Source organism: Canis lupus, chromosome 8, assembly GCF_048164855.1.
Source record: "Canis lupus baileyi chromosome 8, mCanLup2.hap1, whole genome shotgun sequence".
Taxonomy (NCBI): Eukaryota; Metazoa; Chordata; class Mammalia; order Carnivora; family Canidae; genus Canis; species Canis lupus.
This window is the reverse complement of record NC_132845.1, coordinates 4,914,161-4,930,348: the sequence shown is the minus strand read 5'-3', so window position 1 is coordinate 4,930,348 and position 16,188 is coordinate 4,914,161. Positions and strand designations below refer to the sequence as shown.

Below are 16,188 nucleotides of genomic sequence, written 5' to 3'. Positions count from 1 at the left end.
GGTCACATCCATATTAATTGCCCTTATAGTGAAGCCTTCCTGGAGGCCACCTGTCAGCACATCTGGAGCTCATGTTGCTGCTGCTTCCAACACGGCACCATTTCCATCCCCGCTCTGACTTCAAAGACCCATCAAGGTTGATGGTAAGGACCTGGGAAGGGACACAGCCGAGATTTACTGGCCCAGACTCAGGTCTCTCCTCGAATACTAATCTTCCCTTTTCTCAGTTTCAGGACCTAGCCAAAGAGAGGTCATTTAAATTTGATATTTTTGAAAATGCCCTTTGGACAGATACTTACTGGGGGAAAAATGTTATTTGATTTCCCAGGTTTCACTCAGGTTTTAGATTAAACATGAATCAAAATGATCTGTTTTACATACCAATGAAATAAACACCATTCCTTCAGGGAGCCCACCATGCATTTGGGTTCAGTGTTAACATTGTGACTTTAGTCTTTCAATGAATCATGTAGGAATAAAGAAATAATACATATGGGAGTGTTACTGAGTATTATACGCCCCTTTCTGAAACCCAAACTCAGACCCAGCAAGATGAAGTATCTATTGAATTCTATGAGACAAATGAATATCCCAGGACAGAGTCACATCTCCCTAACTTGAGTTTGTGGGAGACCAAAGGAGTTTTCGTTGGAGTTCTCTTAGAGGATTAATTCCTTCTCCAAATGGCTAAACCCATTGCATTGTTGATTGTCTTTGATCACTTATTTCAAGCTCACTGTTAATGCATGTGATGTGGGAAAGAGGGAATAGCCCTTGAGGAAAAAAAGAATGTGGGAAACATGAGTAGTCAAGTAAGGAGATTTTCTTGCTCCAAGATTTCTTATAGTTTTTGATGTCTGAACCTCAAAAGGTACGTTTTGGAGAAACATTTCCTTGTTTTATTTTGCTAAATTACCTGTTTTTTATCTGTTTCATAACTAAATTATTTCATAGAACATGCTTTAGGAAATCTACTTAGCCTCTGATATTCAAATAGATTCTTTTCATGCGGTTCTCGGTGCCTATTAACAACCTTCTGGAGACAGCATCACTAAGTCTATTACTACCCGAGGCCAGTATTGATTGTTCAATATCCAACACTGTCTTAAGCCCAAATTTTGCCTTTTTTTTTTAAACAACATTCCTTAATTATGGACAGTCTGTGGCCTACATGGTCCACTGACTGAGGTCTTATGTTTATATTATGTTGAGGAGACAGTTCATGAAGAGAAGAGAATAGTATTCTGAATGGTGCTCAATTGCCATGAAGAAAAATAAAGAAAAGTAATCAGTGAAAAGAGTGAGAGATGAGTTACTATTTCATATGAGGAAGCCAGAAATTGTTCCTCTAATGAAGTGATGTTTGGACAGAAACATATCAGAAGTATATAATGAAATGCTGATAATAGGTAGCAGTAGATTAGGTTGGCCTCGAGGTAACTTTATTATTAAAGTGAAACATTATTATTGTTTTTCAGGACCACCATTAGGATCTATTTAAGAATTGCAGTACAGGTATATGATTATTTTCATAGTCAAGTTCACTTATCTGGAAAGGTATAAATACTTTTTTTCCCTCTTTAAAGACATACTAAATTATTAACAAAATGCTAATTGGTACCACTCTGATTTTCATTCAGTGGAGTTATAAATCTATACTTAAGCAATTCTTAAAAAAAAAAAAAAAAAAGGATTTCTCAATTCCATGTATGCTTTTCTAAATACTCTAAGAAAAGTCAAAGTTTGATTGCATGATTTCTTCCATAGGACAGGTTTTTTTCTCTGAATCAGAATCATGGGTTTCTACCTTGCTAAAATGATATATGCATTATTGAAGAAAATTAGTATTACTTTATTTTTCTCCCTATGGAAATCCCTATAGTCCACATCTGTTCTATTACGATTTTTCTTTTATTTTGAACATTCTCATATTTTAAAGTCATAATAGTAATAAAAAGAACAGTAAGAACAGCTTAGTTTACTTTGTAGGTGACATTACTGTTTTGTATATACCTTTCGTCGAAGTAACTCCTATAATAAACCCATAATCAATATATTCTTGAACAATGACCGTGTGCTGTTGCTGTCCAGAGTGCTGAGATTACAGAGCGCTATAGACACTATAGGACCCTTCTTTCATGGAGTTTCTATTCTAGAGTAGACAGATGGTAACCGGTCACATGAAGTACTACTGAATTTTTTCTTCTCTACATGAGGAGACTGAGGCAAGTTGAACTTAGGTTTGCGTCACTTTAACTCCTGTTATGTCATTTCTGCATCTTAAAAAGGAAAATAGAGGGATGCCTCAGTGGCTTAGTCAGTTAAGCATATAATTCTTGATTTTGGCTCAGGTCATGATCTCAAGAGCCTGAGATGGAGCCTCACACAGGGATCTGCGCTGAGTGTGGAACCTGCTTCAGATTCTCTCTTCCTTTCCCTCGGCCCCTCCCCTGACCCTCTCTCTCGAATAAATAAATAAAGTCTTAAAAAAAAGGGGGGGAGTAGAAAGACTCATCAGTAAGCTGAGAGCTCATTTAAGTATTGGCCCCATTGTGTGAATAAAGGCATGATACCAAGTTCTAGAATAAGAAGTTTTCATAAGTCACTGGTTCTCCAGCTTTAGTTTGGAAAATATCACTGGAGGTACTGGTTTAAAATAAAGATGGAGACGCCTGGGTGGCTCAGTGGTTGAGCGTCTGACTTTGGCTCAAGGCGTGATCCTAGGGTCCCCGGATTGAGTCCCACATTGGGCTCCCTGCAAGATCCTGTTTCTCCTCCCTCTGCCTGTGTCTCTTCCTCTCTGTGTATGTCTCTCATGAATAAATAAATAAAATCTTTTAAACAATAAACAAAAAATAAAGATGTCTCGGCTCCATATTCAGACTGGAGTTCTGTCATAATCTGCATTTTTAATAAGGATCTCAGGTGATTCTGATGCAGATGGCTTATGAGGCAAACTTTGTGAAATGTATTTGATAATAGTAAGGTCTGCGCGTTCTAAGGCAGACAGTCCGTAATTAAACTAATGGGTCCATCAGACAAGACAGGCGTGAACAGGGCCATGGAAGTACAGCATCACAGAGAGCTCATCAGAATGAGTTAGAAGCACTGAAAAGGTAACAACCTTGACCTTGGCCTTTTCTTTTTTAAAAAAAATCTCAGACAGTGGTAGCTGATTTCTATCTGTTAGTCTCTGTCTGATGTCTAGTCACCAGGTGCAGGTGCTGTAGATTCCAGTGTGTTTCCTCCCTCAGGGGGAGCCTCAGGCTCTGCTCAGCAGAGATACACTCATCGGAAGCCTGGAACAATCCTCGTCCCCAAACTGGAGAAGAGGTCCTGACCACACTACTTTTAATATCAATGGCCACAGATTAATTTTAAATGAAGTATAAATCATCCTGCTTTTGTTATTCAACTCTAAAGGCAGAGGTTTTAAATTATTGCAAGCTTTGAAGACAGTGGCATATACAAAAATAACAAACATCCAGGATTTTCAGAAAAAAGCATTATAATGATCCTTTTAAACTCATTTGAGATATAGCTCCTACATCTAAATATATTATTTAGTATATTACATCAAACCAAAAATCTTTTTCTTTGGCTTATAAAATATTCTTTGTTGCTTTTATTCTAAAGGGAAAAAGTCAGAAGTAGGAAACATTGAAAACAACTTGAAAGACCATGCTAACGTCTCTTTCTCAGGTAAATAGTGACTTATTCATAACGTCCAGGTTTTGTGATAACAGGCCAGAGCACATTTTTTTTTTTTGTATAAAATTTGAAATGATATTCAATTACCCTGTTTTTAGGAGGCAAGTGGATTTTTAAATTTAAGTAGTTTCTTTTATTGGCCTTTTGTCTTTGTGTAGTTTGAGAAAAATGGTTGTTTTTTGTTTTTTTGTTTTTTTTCCTATCTCCTGAGAGGGCATTATCTCTAGAAACCATTCATTTCAAGATCCTTTGTCTTGCTTCCTAAGAGCTCCTTTTAAAGACATTAGGGGGGTGAGTGCTGAAGATGAATCTACTTAGAATCTCAAAGCTCACAGAGGTCACCTTTTCCATTATCAGTGTCTAAGGGTCTGGTCTATCAACAAGTTAATCTAAATGAATGAATCCTCTTAGTGAGTTAATACAATTTTAACTGGGATTCACTTCTTAAAAATAATGTTCCTGCTCTTGGGTGCCTGGCTCAGCTGGTAGAGAGTGTGACTCCTGATCTCAGGGTCTTCAGTTTGAGCCCCACAGTGGGCATGAAGCTTATTTTAAAAATAATAATGTTCCTGCTTTTGTTGTCTAATATGTTTAATGATTAAAATTATAAGAATTTCAAATTTTGGCAGATTGGCTGGTGTGTTGGGGGGAGCCCCCATCTCATCATGTAATTTACATTTCATTTCACTGTCAAGATTAGGAAATGGTTCTTTGTAAGTGTCCAGCACCTGATTTTTCTTAAGGACTTAACAAAACCTTAAGCAGTATATTTTCAGTGATTTGAAGGGAAAGAAGAAGTTTTAATCATTCCATCTCATCTGTGATTCACCTGTTCTTTAAAAAATAATTAAGGTACTTTCCATACTCTCTGGTAATTACAGTTTTTTGTATCTTTCTTTCCTACTTTGTCTTTCAATTATGAACTTATTGGGAATTTTGTCACACAACTTTATCTCATAGATGCTTTTTTTATTAAGAAAAAAAAAAGATTGTTTATTCATGAGAAACAGAGAGAGAGAGGCAGAGACACAGGCAGAGGGAGAAGCAGTCTCCAAGCAGGAAGCTGGATACAGGACTTGATCTCAGGATCCCGGGATCAGGCCCCGAGCCAAAGGCAGATGCTCAACCGCTGAGCCACCCAGGCGTCCCCATAGGTATTTCCTGAATGAATGGATGGGTGAATTAATAGGACATTTAGTTTATGATTACACAGAATGCATTTCTCAATAGCAGGAAGCAAGGGGGCAAATCCACAGGAAAGGCAGACTTCTTGGGACGCAGTCAGGAGACTGGCTGAGAGCACGTCCAGTTACCTCCCCTGCTTTCACTGCAGGTGGAAAGGCCTCTAGAAAAATCCCGTGTGTGTGCCATCATGAGGCCAGAGCTGCAATTACAGGCCTTCAACTTAGTAACTGTTTGACCTTGGATGAGGTACTTTAATCACTTTACTTAGGATCCCTTACTTTAAAAACAGGTCTTTGAAGTAGCTTCCCTAGATTTAGGTGATCATGAAAGGCATACACATTCTGCTTGAATGGTTTAGACCTTCTCCCCAAATAGCCAGTTACCCTAAATCCTGTGGTCTGGAAGGAGGGTAATGATTTTGTTTTAAAACTTTGCTTTCCTATTTCCTGAGTATCTGTCTAGAAGCCCTGCAATTCACTCAGGCTTAACTTACAAAGTGGCAGATTTCTCCCTTCAGGGCAAACACATCAGCTGCTGTGTTTACAAAAGCAGGGAAGGCATATTCCTCTTTCTCTTTTAAAGTTTATTCATGCCTCCATGTGCTCAAGGAGGCGTGACTAAGCTGCATGGCAAGAGGAAGTCTCAGGAAGTAGAAGTCTTTTAATAGCTATAGAGCCTAGTTCTAGCAATACAGATTGATTAAAGTGGCACAGCTCTTATAATTTATTTTGTGCATATAAAGGTAGTTTTTACATATAAAAATGGAACCTTCCCTCTATCGGGCAGCATCCAGGCACATTTTCACATTATTTAGTTGCATAAGAGCTGAACTGAGAATCAGGAACTGTGGGATTGGTTTATGTCTCTGACTTGTTTTTCTGACCTTGACTTACCCCATGACTGGCTATGGGGGCGGGGGGGGGGGGTGGAGAAAAGCATAACAGACACTGTATATGCTTAATAATCACCAAGCGTGTACCATTTTCACCTCCATCACAAAAACGGGGGCAGGGGGACCCCCACAGTCTCTAATTTTACTCCTCTAGCAGCTCTTACTCTGATTTAAACTTCAAAAGCCCAAAGGGTAATAGCTTTATTATTTTTTTGGGGGGGTAATAGCTTTAAAACATAAACTTGGGGACCCCTGGGTGGCTCAGCAGTTTAACACCTGCCTTCGGCCCAGGGTGTGATCCTGGAGACCCGGGGTTCAAGTCCCACATCGGGCTCCCTCCTGCATGAAGCCTGCTTCTCCCTCTGCCTGTGTCTCTCCCTCTCCCTCTGTGTCTCTCATGAATAAATAAATGAAACCTAAAAAAAAAAAAAAAAAAAAAAAAAAAAAAAACTTGGTCATGCCTCAAACTTTTGATAATTCTGGCTCTGCACTGTCGGTGAGAGCAACTAAGTCGTAGGCATGGCCTTCAAAGCTCTGCACAAATCTTGCTTCAGCCTGCCTTTGACGTGGGCCCTGACCTTACTATCCCATCTCTTACCCTCCCGCCCTCTCTGATCTACCCTCTGCACAGGTATGTGAACTGCCCTCTGCCCAGGAAACACACCTAGCATTTTTCCTCCATACTCTCTTTACTGAGGCTGTTTCTTCAACTTAGAATGTTCTTCTTCCCTTTTTTTACTCCCCTTTTCTATGGGATGACCGAGGAACACTCTTCTCTATTTCTTTCTCTAACATTCCTCTCCTTACCCAGAGATACATGCTCTCTTGCCCATACATATGCTGCCATCAGAGTATGTACATGTCTATATTGCTATATTTAACTCGTAGCACGGTGACTTTAACTGCATGTTTCCCCTGCTTGCCTTTGAGATCTCTGAAATCGGGACTATCCTTTGCTTATTTTTAGATTTCTTGTACCTTCTACAGGTCTTGTGTGTACTTAGTGACCACTAAATATTTGGTGGATGATATTGCATCTCTGGCAAAAAAAAAAAAAAAGAACTTTTATGTTGTTTTCTGTTTATTTTTGACAGAATTGAGACAATGGAACTGGTTTGAGATAATTATGACTCCAACAAAAACTGCAATTTTTTCATTGTGAAGTAAACATAGTTTTAATACTAATATGTACCTTTAGTGAGTTTTTACTATGTATTGACACTATGTTAAAAATTTTTAGTACTATTAACTCAATTCGTTTATTATATCTTGAAGGTGGGTATTGTCTCCATTTACAGGTAGGAGAATGAAGCTAAGAGAAGGCAAATTCCTTGATAAATGTATCAGAGCTAATCTATGTCATAGCTGGGATTTGAATTCAAGCTTATTTGGCTCCAACCCATATGACTTAGAGTCCTTCAGAATTTCTTACTATTCTTTACCCCCTACATCCAATCCATTCAGAAGTCTTGTTGATGTGACACCCTTCCATTAAGTCCCAAATTCATATGCTTTTCCCATCCCCATTTTGGCCCTTGCTACCCTCATTTCTTACCTGGACTATGAAAGTCACTTCTTCATGGATCTACCTGTGGTTACTCTTGTCCTTTACCTCATACTTCATTCTTGACCCATTTCCAGAAACTTTTTTTTTTTAATCACACATATTACCACATAACCTTCTGCTTAAAGCTTTCTAATGGCTTCCTGTTGAGTTTAGGCTAAACTCCAGGGTGCTTGGGATGACCTCTGTAATCTGGCCCAGGCATCCTTTCAGACTTCATGCCATATAAGCCTACTTTCACACAGAATTCTCCAGGCGCACAGACCTTTTGTTTGTTTCTCAAATCCTCCAACCTTATTCTTATCTCAGGGCATTTGCACCTGCTGTGCTGTTTTCTTGTAAAGTTCTTCTAGATAATTTCATGACTGGATCTTACTAATCATTTAGATATCAGGCTTCTCAGCTGTAATATTAGGAATCCATAATCTCCATTACTTTACCATTTACTATTTTTTCCAGCTTCCTGACACTTATGGCTTTTTGAAACCATCTTATTTCCCCCATAAGAATAAAATCTCAGGATGGTTGAGATATTGTCAGTTCTCTTCACTGCTATTATCCCAAACCTAGTCAAAGTACATATTTCAAAGTATTTCATGCCATTGGTAAGTAAAGTTATAGGGGAATGCATAATTAATTCCCACTTATAGTTTTCAAGCTGAGTATCACTCATCTGATTTGGACTTCTGAAACAGTTTCCTCAAGTCAATGCTGTCTTAGAAAATAAAATCGAACAGATTTGATCTAAAATTCTGGTTCTACCAATTGTTGGGCTTGTGACATTGGGTTCTTTGATTCAATCTCTTCATCAGCACACTTCTTAAAGCATAGTACTACCAAATGACTGGCACACTATCTGGCACTCAATACATCAGAGCTATTTTTGTGTTTAAATGTCACATGAAAGATTCAGACAAGAAATACCATGGGTGCCTGGGTGTCACAGTTGGGTTAAGTGTCTGACTCTTGGTTTTAGCTTAAGTCATGATCTCAGGATCATGAGATCAAGCTCTGTGTCAGGCTCCAGTCTCAGTATGGAGTCTGCTTGAGATTCTCTCTTCCTCTCCCACTGGTACTCTTCCTCTAAAATAAGTAAATCCATCAAAATCCTACAGGAAAACACAGGCAGCAGCCTCTTTTACCTCAACTACAGCAACTTCTTGCTAGACCTGTCTCCAAAGGCAAGGGAAGCAAAAGCAAAAATGAACAATTGGGATATCATCAAGATAAAAAGCCTCTGAACAGTCAAAACTAAAAAGCAACCTACAGAATGGGAGAAGATACTTGGAAATGACATATCAGGCTGGTATCCAAGATCTATAAAGAACTTATCAAACTCAACATCCAAGAAAACAAATAATCTAGTCAAGAAATGGGCAGAAGACCTGAACATACATTTCTCCAAAGAAGACATACAAATGGCCAACCAGACACATGAAAAGATGCTCCAAGTCAGTTGCCATCAGGGAAATACAAAACCACATCAAAACCACATTGAGATACCATCTCACACCAGTGAAAATGGTGAAATTTAACAAGACAGAAAACAACAAATGTTGGAAAGGATGTAGAGAAAGGGGAACCCTCTTGCACTGTTGGTGGGAATGTGAGCTGGTGCAACCACTCTGAAGAACAGTGTGTAGCTTCCTCAAGATGTTAAAAATAGATCTGCCCTACGACCCAGCAATTGCACTACTAGGCATTTACCCAAAGGATACAGACGCAGTGAAACACCGGGCACCTACACCTCAAAGTTTATAGCAACAATGTCCACAATAACCAAACTGTGGAAGGAGCCATGATGTCCTTCGACAGATGAATGGATAAAGAAGATGTGGTCTATATATACACTGGAATACTACTCAGCCATCAGAAAGGATGACTATTTACCATTTACATTGACATGGATGGATCTGTAGGGTATTATGCTGAGAGAAATAAATCAATCAGAGAAAGACAATTATCATGATTTCACTTATATGTGGAATATAAGAAACAGCATATTGATATGCAGAGGATCATAGGGGAAGGGAAGGAAAACTGAATGGGAATTCGTCAGAGAGGGAGAAAAATCATGAGTGCCTCTTTTAAAAAAATATATTTTATTTATTTATTCATGGGAAACACACAGAAAGAGACAGCTGGGAGCCTGATGTGGGACTCAGTCCCAGGACCCTGGGATCATGACCTGAGCCAAAGGCAGATCTCAACCACTGAGCCACCCAGGTGCCTTTTAATGAGAGTGTCTTAGGAAACAAACTGAAGGTTGCTGGAGGAGAGGTGGGTGGTTGGGAGATGGGGTACCTAGGTGATGGGCATGAAGGAGGGCACATGATATGAGGAGTATTGGGTGCTATAGGCAACTGATAAATTATTGAACTCTACATCTGAAACAAATGATGTAGTGTATGTTGTTGACTAACTGAATTTAAATAGGAAAAAATATACATAAATACATAAATAAACAATCTGTATGGAAAAAAAAAGGAAAATATATACCAAAGACTAGTCCTAGAAAGATAGTCAAAGAAGGCTCAGTGAAGTAGAGGTACAAATTAGGTTGGAAGGATGTCAAAACAGATGGAATGAGAAATTTTAAGTAGTGAGAACTACTAATAAGCACACTCATGTGGGAATAAAAGGCTTGTTTTCTGCATTAAGGGTAGAGAAGTTTTCTCCAGATTGGAAGAGTTTATTAGAGTAGTAACATAAAAGAGCTTTGTGGGCAAGATGGGGAAAAATGTATTGTAAAACCAGGGAGACTTCATTCTCATGCTTAATCTACAACTTGAGAATTTGTTTATGTGCTTTCTCCATAAAACAGGTAATGGTAACTTGAATTCTGAATTTTGCTGTATCATATTAATTTTCTTCCTGGATTAGCATTAATAAACTATGTTGTATTATTGTTTACATGTTAGTAAATAACTGATTTTAAGTATAATTTATGAATTATAAACTATTAAAAGATATCACATATATATGTATTATTTAGTGCGTGTCAACCTGTACATGTTTACTGTGCAAGGGTAAGAGATGGGTTATAGTTACTAAGGGGACATAAATTTTGAATATGTAAATCCAAGACTAGATCTCTTGAATAAATATTCAGATTCAATTACAGCTAATTCTTGGTTATCTTGGACACCCGTTCATACAGTATCCATGGCTACTGTTTTACTTTTGGACTCTGGTCAGGTATCATTAAACACAACTTGTGACTTGTTTGCATTTTAAAGAAAGAATATTAATTAACAGGATCTGTTGTTTTATATACTTAGTTCCTCTTTTTTCCCTCCTCATTAAGAAATAAAATAGAAATAATGGTTTTAGTTGTGTGTGTGTGTGTTTTTTTAATAAGATATTTGGATTAAGATTTTTGGCCATTAGTTTGGGGAGTAGAAAAGGAGTAACCAGAGTTGAGACTCCCTAGGTGCCAAATACTGAGGTAGTGGGTACTTTCCCACATTATTTTAATTTAGCTTTCAAAGCTCGGATGATGTGAACATACCCAATACTTAAACAGACAAACAAACAAACAAAAACAAAACAAAACATAATGAGTGTTTCTTCTATAGATCCTTCAGAACCAAGGATCCATAGAAGGCTTTCAGGTTTTTTTTTTTTTTTTTTCTACTCTGAATGATTTCTACCATTCAGGCAATGTACCAATTTAAACATTTTTTAGAAACCTCTATTGCAAAGTAATACTCTTTTGGTGGGTGGGGGGAGAGAAAGAAAGAAAGAAATTGACCCTGAAACAAGTGATTATTCCAGACGAGATCGGCACGTTCAGGGCGGTGTGGCCGTTGGCGACGAGTGGTTATTCCAAAGACATCAGAGATGTGAAAATATCAGGGTTAAAATACACTTAGGAAGAGGATTTTGAGAAGGAGTGTGGAGGGATGTAGTCAGAACAGATAGAGGGAGCTGCTGATTCTACCTGTGACTTATGTCCCTGCATCAGATCAATATCCTGATTGAGAATAAAGATTTATTAGGTTGGATGATGGCTAATTTGCTGCAAAAAGAACCCATAAACATAGTGGGTGCATTGCAATAGGAATTTGCTTCTTATTTTTAAAATTTTGTTCTATAAGGATTTCAGAGATCCAGGTTCCTTATTTGCTCAGGAATTTTCCACATCTGCTGGGTTGCAGTTTTGCTGTTGCTGCACCTGTGTTCCAGACTATAGGAAAAGGGGAAAATGGAGACCAGGGCAAACCACTTCCCTGGAAGCACCTGAGGTGTCAGTTGCATTTATTATTGTTGTTTCATTCCATGGGTGAGAATTGTCATTTGACGTCCCGAGCTGTAGAGTTGTAAGAGAGACTAGGAATTGTTAGACTAACCGCGTGGCCGTATGTCCCACTGAAACTTAATTTGCACGAAGGAAGGAGCTGATAGATTTAGGGTCATAATCTGTGGCCAAAGGGTTGATATTTCTCCCACTGATTTATAAACACAAGGAATTTCTAGCAGGCACCAAGGAGTAATGCCTAAGTATTTCTTAATTTTTTTTAAATTTTTATTTATTTATGATAGTCACACACAGAGAGAGAGAGGCAGAGACACAGGCAGAGGGAGAAGCAGGCTCCATGCACCGGGAGCCTGACGTGGGATTCGATCCCGGGTCTTCAGGATCGCGCCCTGGGCCAAAGGCAGGTGCCAAACTGCTGCGCCACCCAGGGATCCCTATTTCTTAATTTTTAAGAGACAAGCTTGCCTCAAGATGTTTCTGGCATGTATGACCAATCTCTACATAAACTTAATATTCAAAATTCTCTTTTATTTTAGTAAAAATCATGTCACTGAAAAGAATTTGTCCTCTTCTGCTTCTCTTTATCCAAGGTCATATTTCACTTTATGTGATTCCTGGTATATAGTGTGCTCCAGTAATTCTCTAATATCTGAAGGTCTATGGCCAGTTTCCCCAACCTCATCTGATACGTGTTGGCAACTATTCCTATTCTTGCCCCCACTGCTTGCATAGTCAAGCCATGCACATGTACAACTGGCTAATTGCCATGCCCATGACAATAGTCAAGCCATGCACAATTGGCTAATTGCTTTCATTTGACCAATTGCTTCTGCAGAGCCAGAGTCAGAGACATAAAAGCCGTGGGTTCTCTTCGGAAGGATAAAATTGTTTTTTTGAAAACAGGTATTAATTATAGTAGAGAACAATCTCAAGCCTTTAATCTGATTTTATTCCAATTTTGCAATTGCCTACTTATAATTCTATGTAAGTAATATTGCATAATACTCGTACATGGTGATAGAAATGTTAGTTGAAAATATCTGTGCAATTTTTCGTTTTTTATAGTCATTTCATATGTAGCCAACTCTAAATTTTAGCATAAGGAAGTTTTCTTCTAAAAGGTATCTTAAAATAAATGTGACACATGCAATTCAGCCACTGCAGAAGTAGTGCGATGGAAAATACTCTTCTGCTATCCCAGACACTCAGCTGTACAACATAAGTAATTTCAATAGTTTGGTGGTTTTCAATGCAGACATGTTTCAATCATTGATATGCAAACCGATTATCTTTAATGAAATGCAGGAACACGCCACTGTCATTATTCTGTACCTTACTTCATTTTTTTCTTTTTGCTTAATCACGCATATTCTAATACAGTTAGATGGAACTCATTTTTACCCTAAGGACTGCACTATTATTTTATGTATAGATACACCATCATTGATGTAACTAGTCCCTATTGATTGTTTTTAATAGTTACTCTTCTGTATAGATCTGCCATTTACATCCCATGCAGAAGTTTTTCTCTACATGTGTAAATAGACTTGTAGGAGAGATTCTTAGAAGAATTATTGCTACAAAGTTTCCTTTTATTCTTTATTTTGTTGTTGCTGTTCACTTGGATTTCCAAAAACCTAAAGTAATATGATAAGATATATATAATGTTGTGTGTGCACATCTACCTATCATCTATGCATGTATGTATGCATCTATCTATTTATCTATCTGTCATCTATCTACATAAGGTTTATCCCGTTATTGATCTCTACATTCTGGCCTAGGACAAAGTGCTTCCACCATCCATCATACCCTTTGGTAAGCCAGTTATGTCTGATTGCTCCCAGGGGGATGGTTTCCTCCTAGAGATTCCTTTTTTTCTTTTAAGATGTATTTATTTACTTGGGGGTGGGCAAAGGAAGAGGGAGAGAGAGAAATCTCAAGCAGACTCTGCTGATGCAGAGCCTGATGCAGGGCTAAATCTCGCGACCCTGAGATCATGACCTGAGCTAAAACTAAGAGTCAGGTGCTTAACTGACTGAGCCACCCAGGCGCGTCCACAGATTCCTTTAAAACAATCTCTTATTCCTGAAACATGCAGCTGTTTATAGTTTTATTTGCCTATGTCTGGACCTAGCCTCATTTTTCAATTTTAGCTCTGAGTTCTGTCCTTGTCATTTTCACTCTCCATAACAGTGTTTTCTTTTAAATAAGAGAGTGAGAATAAGTTCTTTGTAGTTCTTCAATATAATCCCATTTTTGTTTTGATCTAAAATAACCCTTGCAGTCATCCTATATTTTCAGCAAGTATACAGATTTTTTTACCTTTTTTCATATATTTGCTGGTCACTCCCTCGGGAATCTAAAGTGACTCAGATTCTATGGTAATTTAGAAGATAGAAAATCAGTTTTTAATCCTTCTAGTGATTTTCTTTGATTTTTTAAAGTGAATGTGTCCAATGTGTCTGTACATTAAATTGCCATGCTATGCACTTCCAATATTTCATAATTGTATTTGTCAATTACACCTCAGCAAAGATGGAAAAAGGTACAGCACATCTGTCCAATCAACCTATTTCTTTACTTATCAAGGTACAAAATAAAATGATAACTTTTGTCTCATAGTCACATGGAATAGACAATTGGATATACTCTTCTCTGATTGCCCTTTCTCATAATTCTCAGATTTTTAAATAATAAAACCACAGTATTCTTATATATTTTTAAAAATCATAACAAGTTCAAGAGAATTAGAATCTTCACATAGCTTTCTCAGATAGTTGTTGAAGTGCTAACTTTTCTGCGTATCAAGTAATTTTACCTGCATTTAGAATTTGTCCTCCCACAGGGATGTTGCTATTGTTGTCACCACCACCTTCATCCTTTTTCTTTACCTCTTCCTCATCATCATTATATTTGATATAACTGATTTTACTCCTGCTGTTCTATTTTCTTCCTCTGGAATCTATCATTCTTAAGTTGGATTCATATTCATTGTTCTTATTTATCGTCTTTATTCTTAGAATTTTAGTTTCTTTCTTTCTTGTTCTTGTTTTCCTTCCCCTTTAATTTTCATAGAGATTGTTTCCTGATCATCAGTAACCTGATGTTGTAATTCTGGTCTTCGCCTTATATGTAAAATATATATTACATTAAAATACACATACATTAAATCCTGCTATTGCACGTTAAGTGCCTTGTCAGATTTCCTATTTTCCACAATCTTCCTTTGCACTGTTATTTTAATACTGTTCCATCTTCATATCTACCTATCCTATACCCTTTTGGAGAAGCTATTCTTTCTGAGTTCTTCTTTCCCACCCTCTCCTAGGATAATTAATTGTTTTTTTTAAGGGAATTTTACTTTTTAAATAAAATATTGTTTTCGGAAATCCACCCTTGAGACTTCCTGATAATGTTCTTTTTATTTCTTTTCCTGTGATTTATATTATCCTTCATGGACACCGTTTTTCTTTTTTATTCATCTTCAAATTAGGATGTTTATAAGTGCAGTGTTTGCGTGCAAGTTTCAGGTCTCCATCATTGTCCACTTGCATCCGCTACCTGCTCACATTCAAACTCAAGAATGAAAGTCAGGTTGATTATGTCTACATGATCTCTACAATCTCTGCAAGTCATGATCTGCAAACACACAGATATGATATTAGAATCTGGGCTGATTAATCTCTTTCATGTTCTCTGTCTCATCTAGAAAGTATAGTGAAAGGATAAATACAGTCCCCTGTAGGCAAAGCTCCCAACACTCATTTGACTTTCATAAAACACTTTTTTTACACGGCATCCTCAAATACAGCACAGCCCTACCTCATCATTCTAAATAATGACTTTATATCTAATGGCAAGCATATTCTCTGAATGAAAGGAGGAGAGAACTGCAGATGAAGGACAGGAAGAGTTGTCAGAGCTCTCTTCAGCAGCCTAAGAATGCTGTCCTGGGGAAAGACCGACTTTTTATTTGGTAGGTCCCAAAGTCCAAGTTCTGGATGTAGGTGCATTAGTTGGATAGTGATACTACACTACATTGTTTGATGTCCTCTCTCCTCTCCTCATTTGTAGATAGTAGCATGTGTTTTGTAGTCCAAAAATTTTTTTAAAGTCATTCCTGTTTTTTTTTAAATTGATTTAAATATAAATAGCAGATATTTCTTCATGATTGTGTCATGTGGCTATTTATTTATTTATTTATTTATTTATTTTTAGTCATTGGTTTCACAACTGGTTGCTGGGTTTTTTTGGTTTTTGTTTTGTTTTTGCTTTTCTTTCTTTCTTTCTTTCTTTCTTTCTTTCTTTCTTTCTTTCTTTCTTTCTTTCTTTCTTTCTTTCTTTTTCTTTTTTTTTTTTAAATCACAGCTAGGGTGACTAACTTGGTTCAATTCACTAGGACTGTTCCTGATTTTTGCATGCATCCCAGGAACTCCCTCAACCTGCAAACTAGAACAGCAAACTGGAACACCAGTCACCATAAATTTGTAGCTTCTTAATCTTCCTAAATTTATTTTTGGTCATTTTAGCCCGATGCTTTAAAACTTTCTAAGGTTCCCTATTTTCTTCCAG

General features: G+C 37.5%; 1 long non-coding RNA gene across 1 annotated transcript in view; it reads left to right on the top strand.

Moving 5' to 3' along the window:
• LOC140637514 (uncharacterized) overlaps positions 1-16,188 on the top strand; it is a 157,440-nt gene continuing 141,252 nt past the window's right edge. Inside the window, exon 1 of the long non-coding RNA XR_012034607.1 lies at positions 1-143. This is a non-coding gene — a long non-coding RNA (uncharacterized lncRNA). The remainder of the gene's footprint in view (positions 144-16,188) is intronic.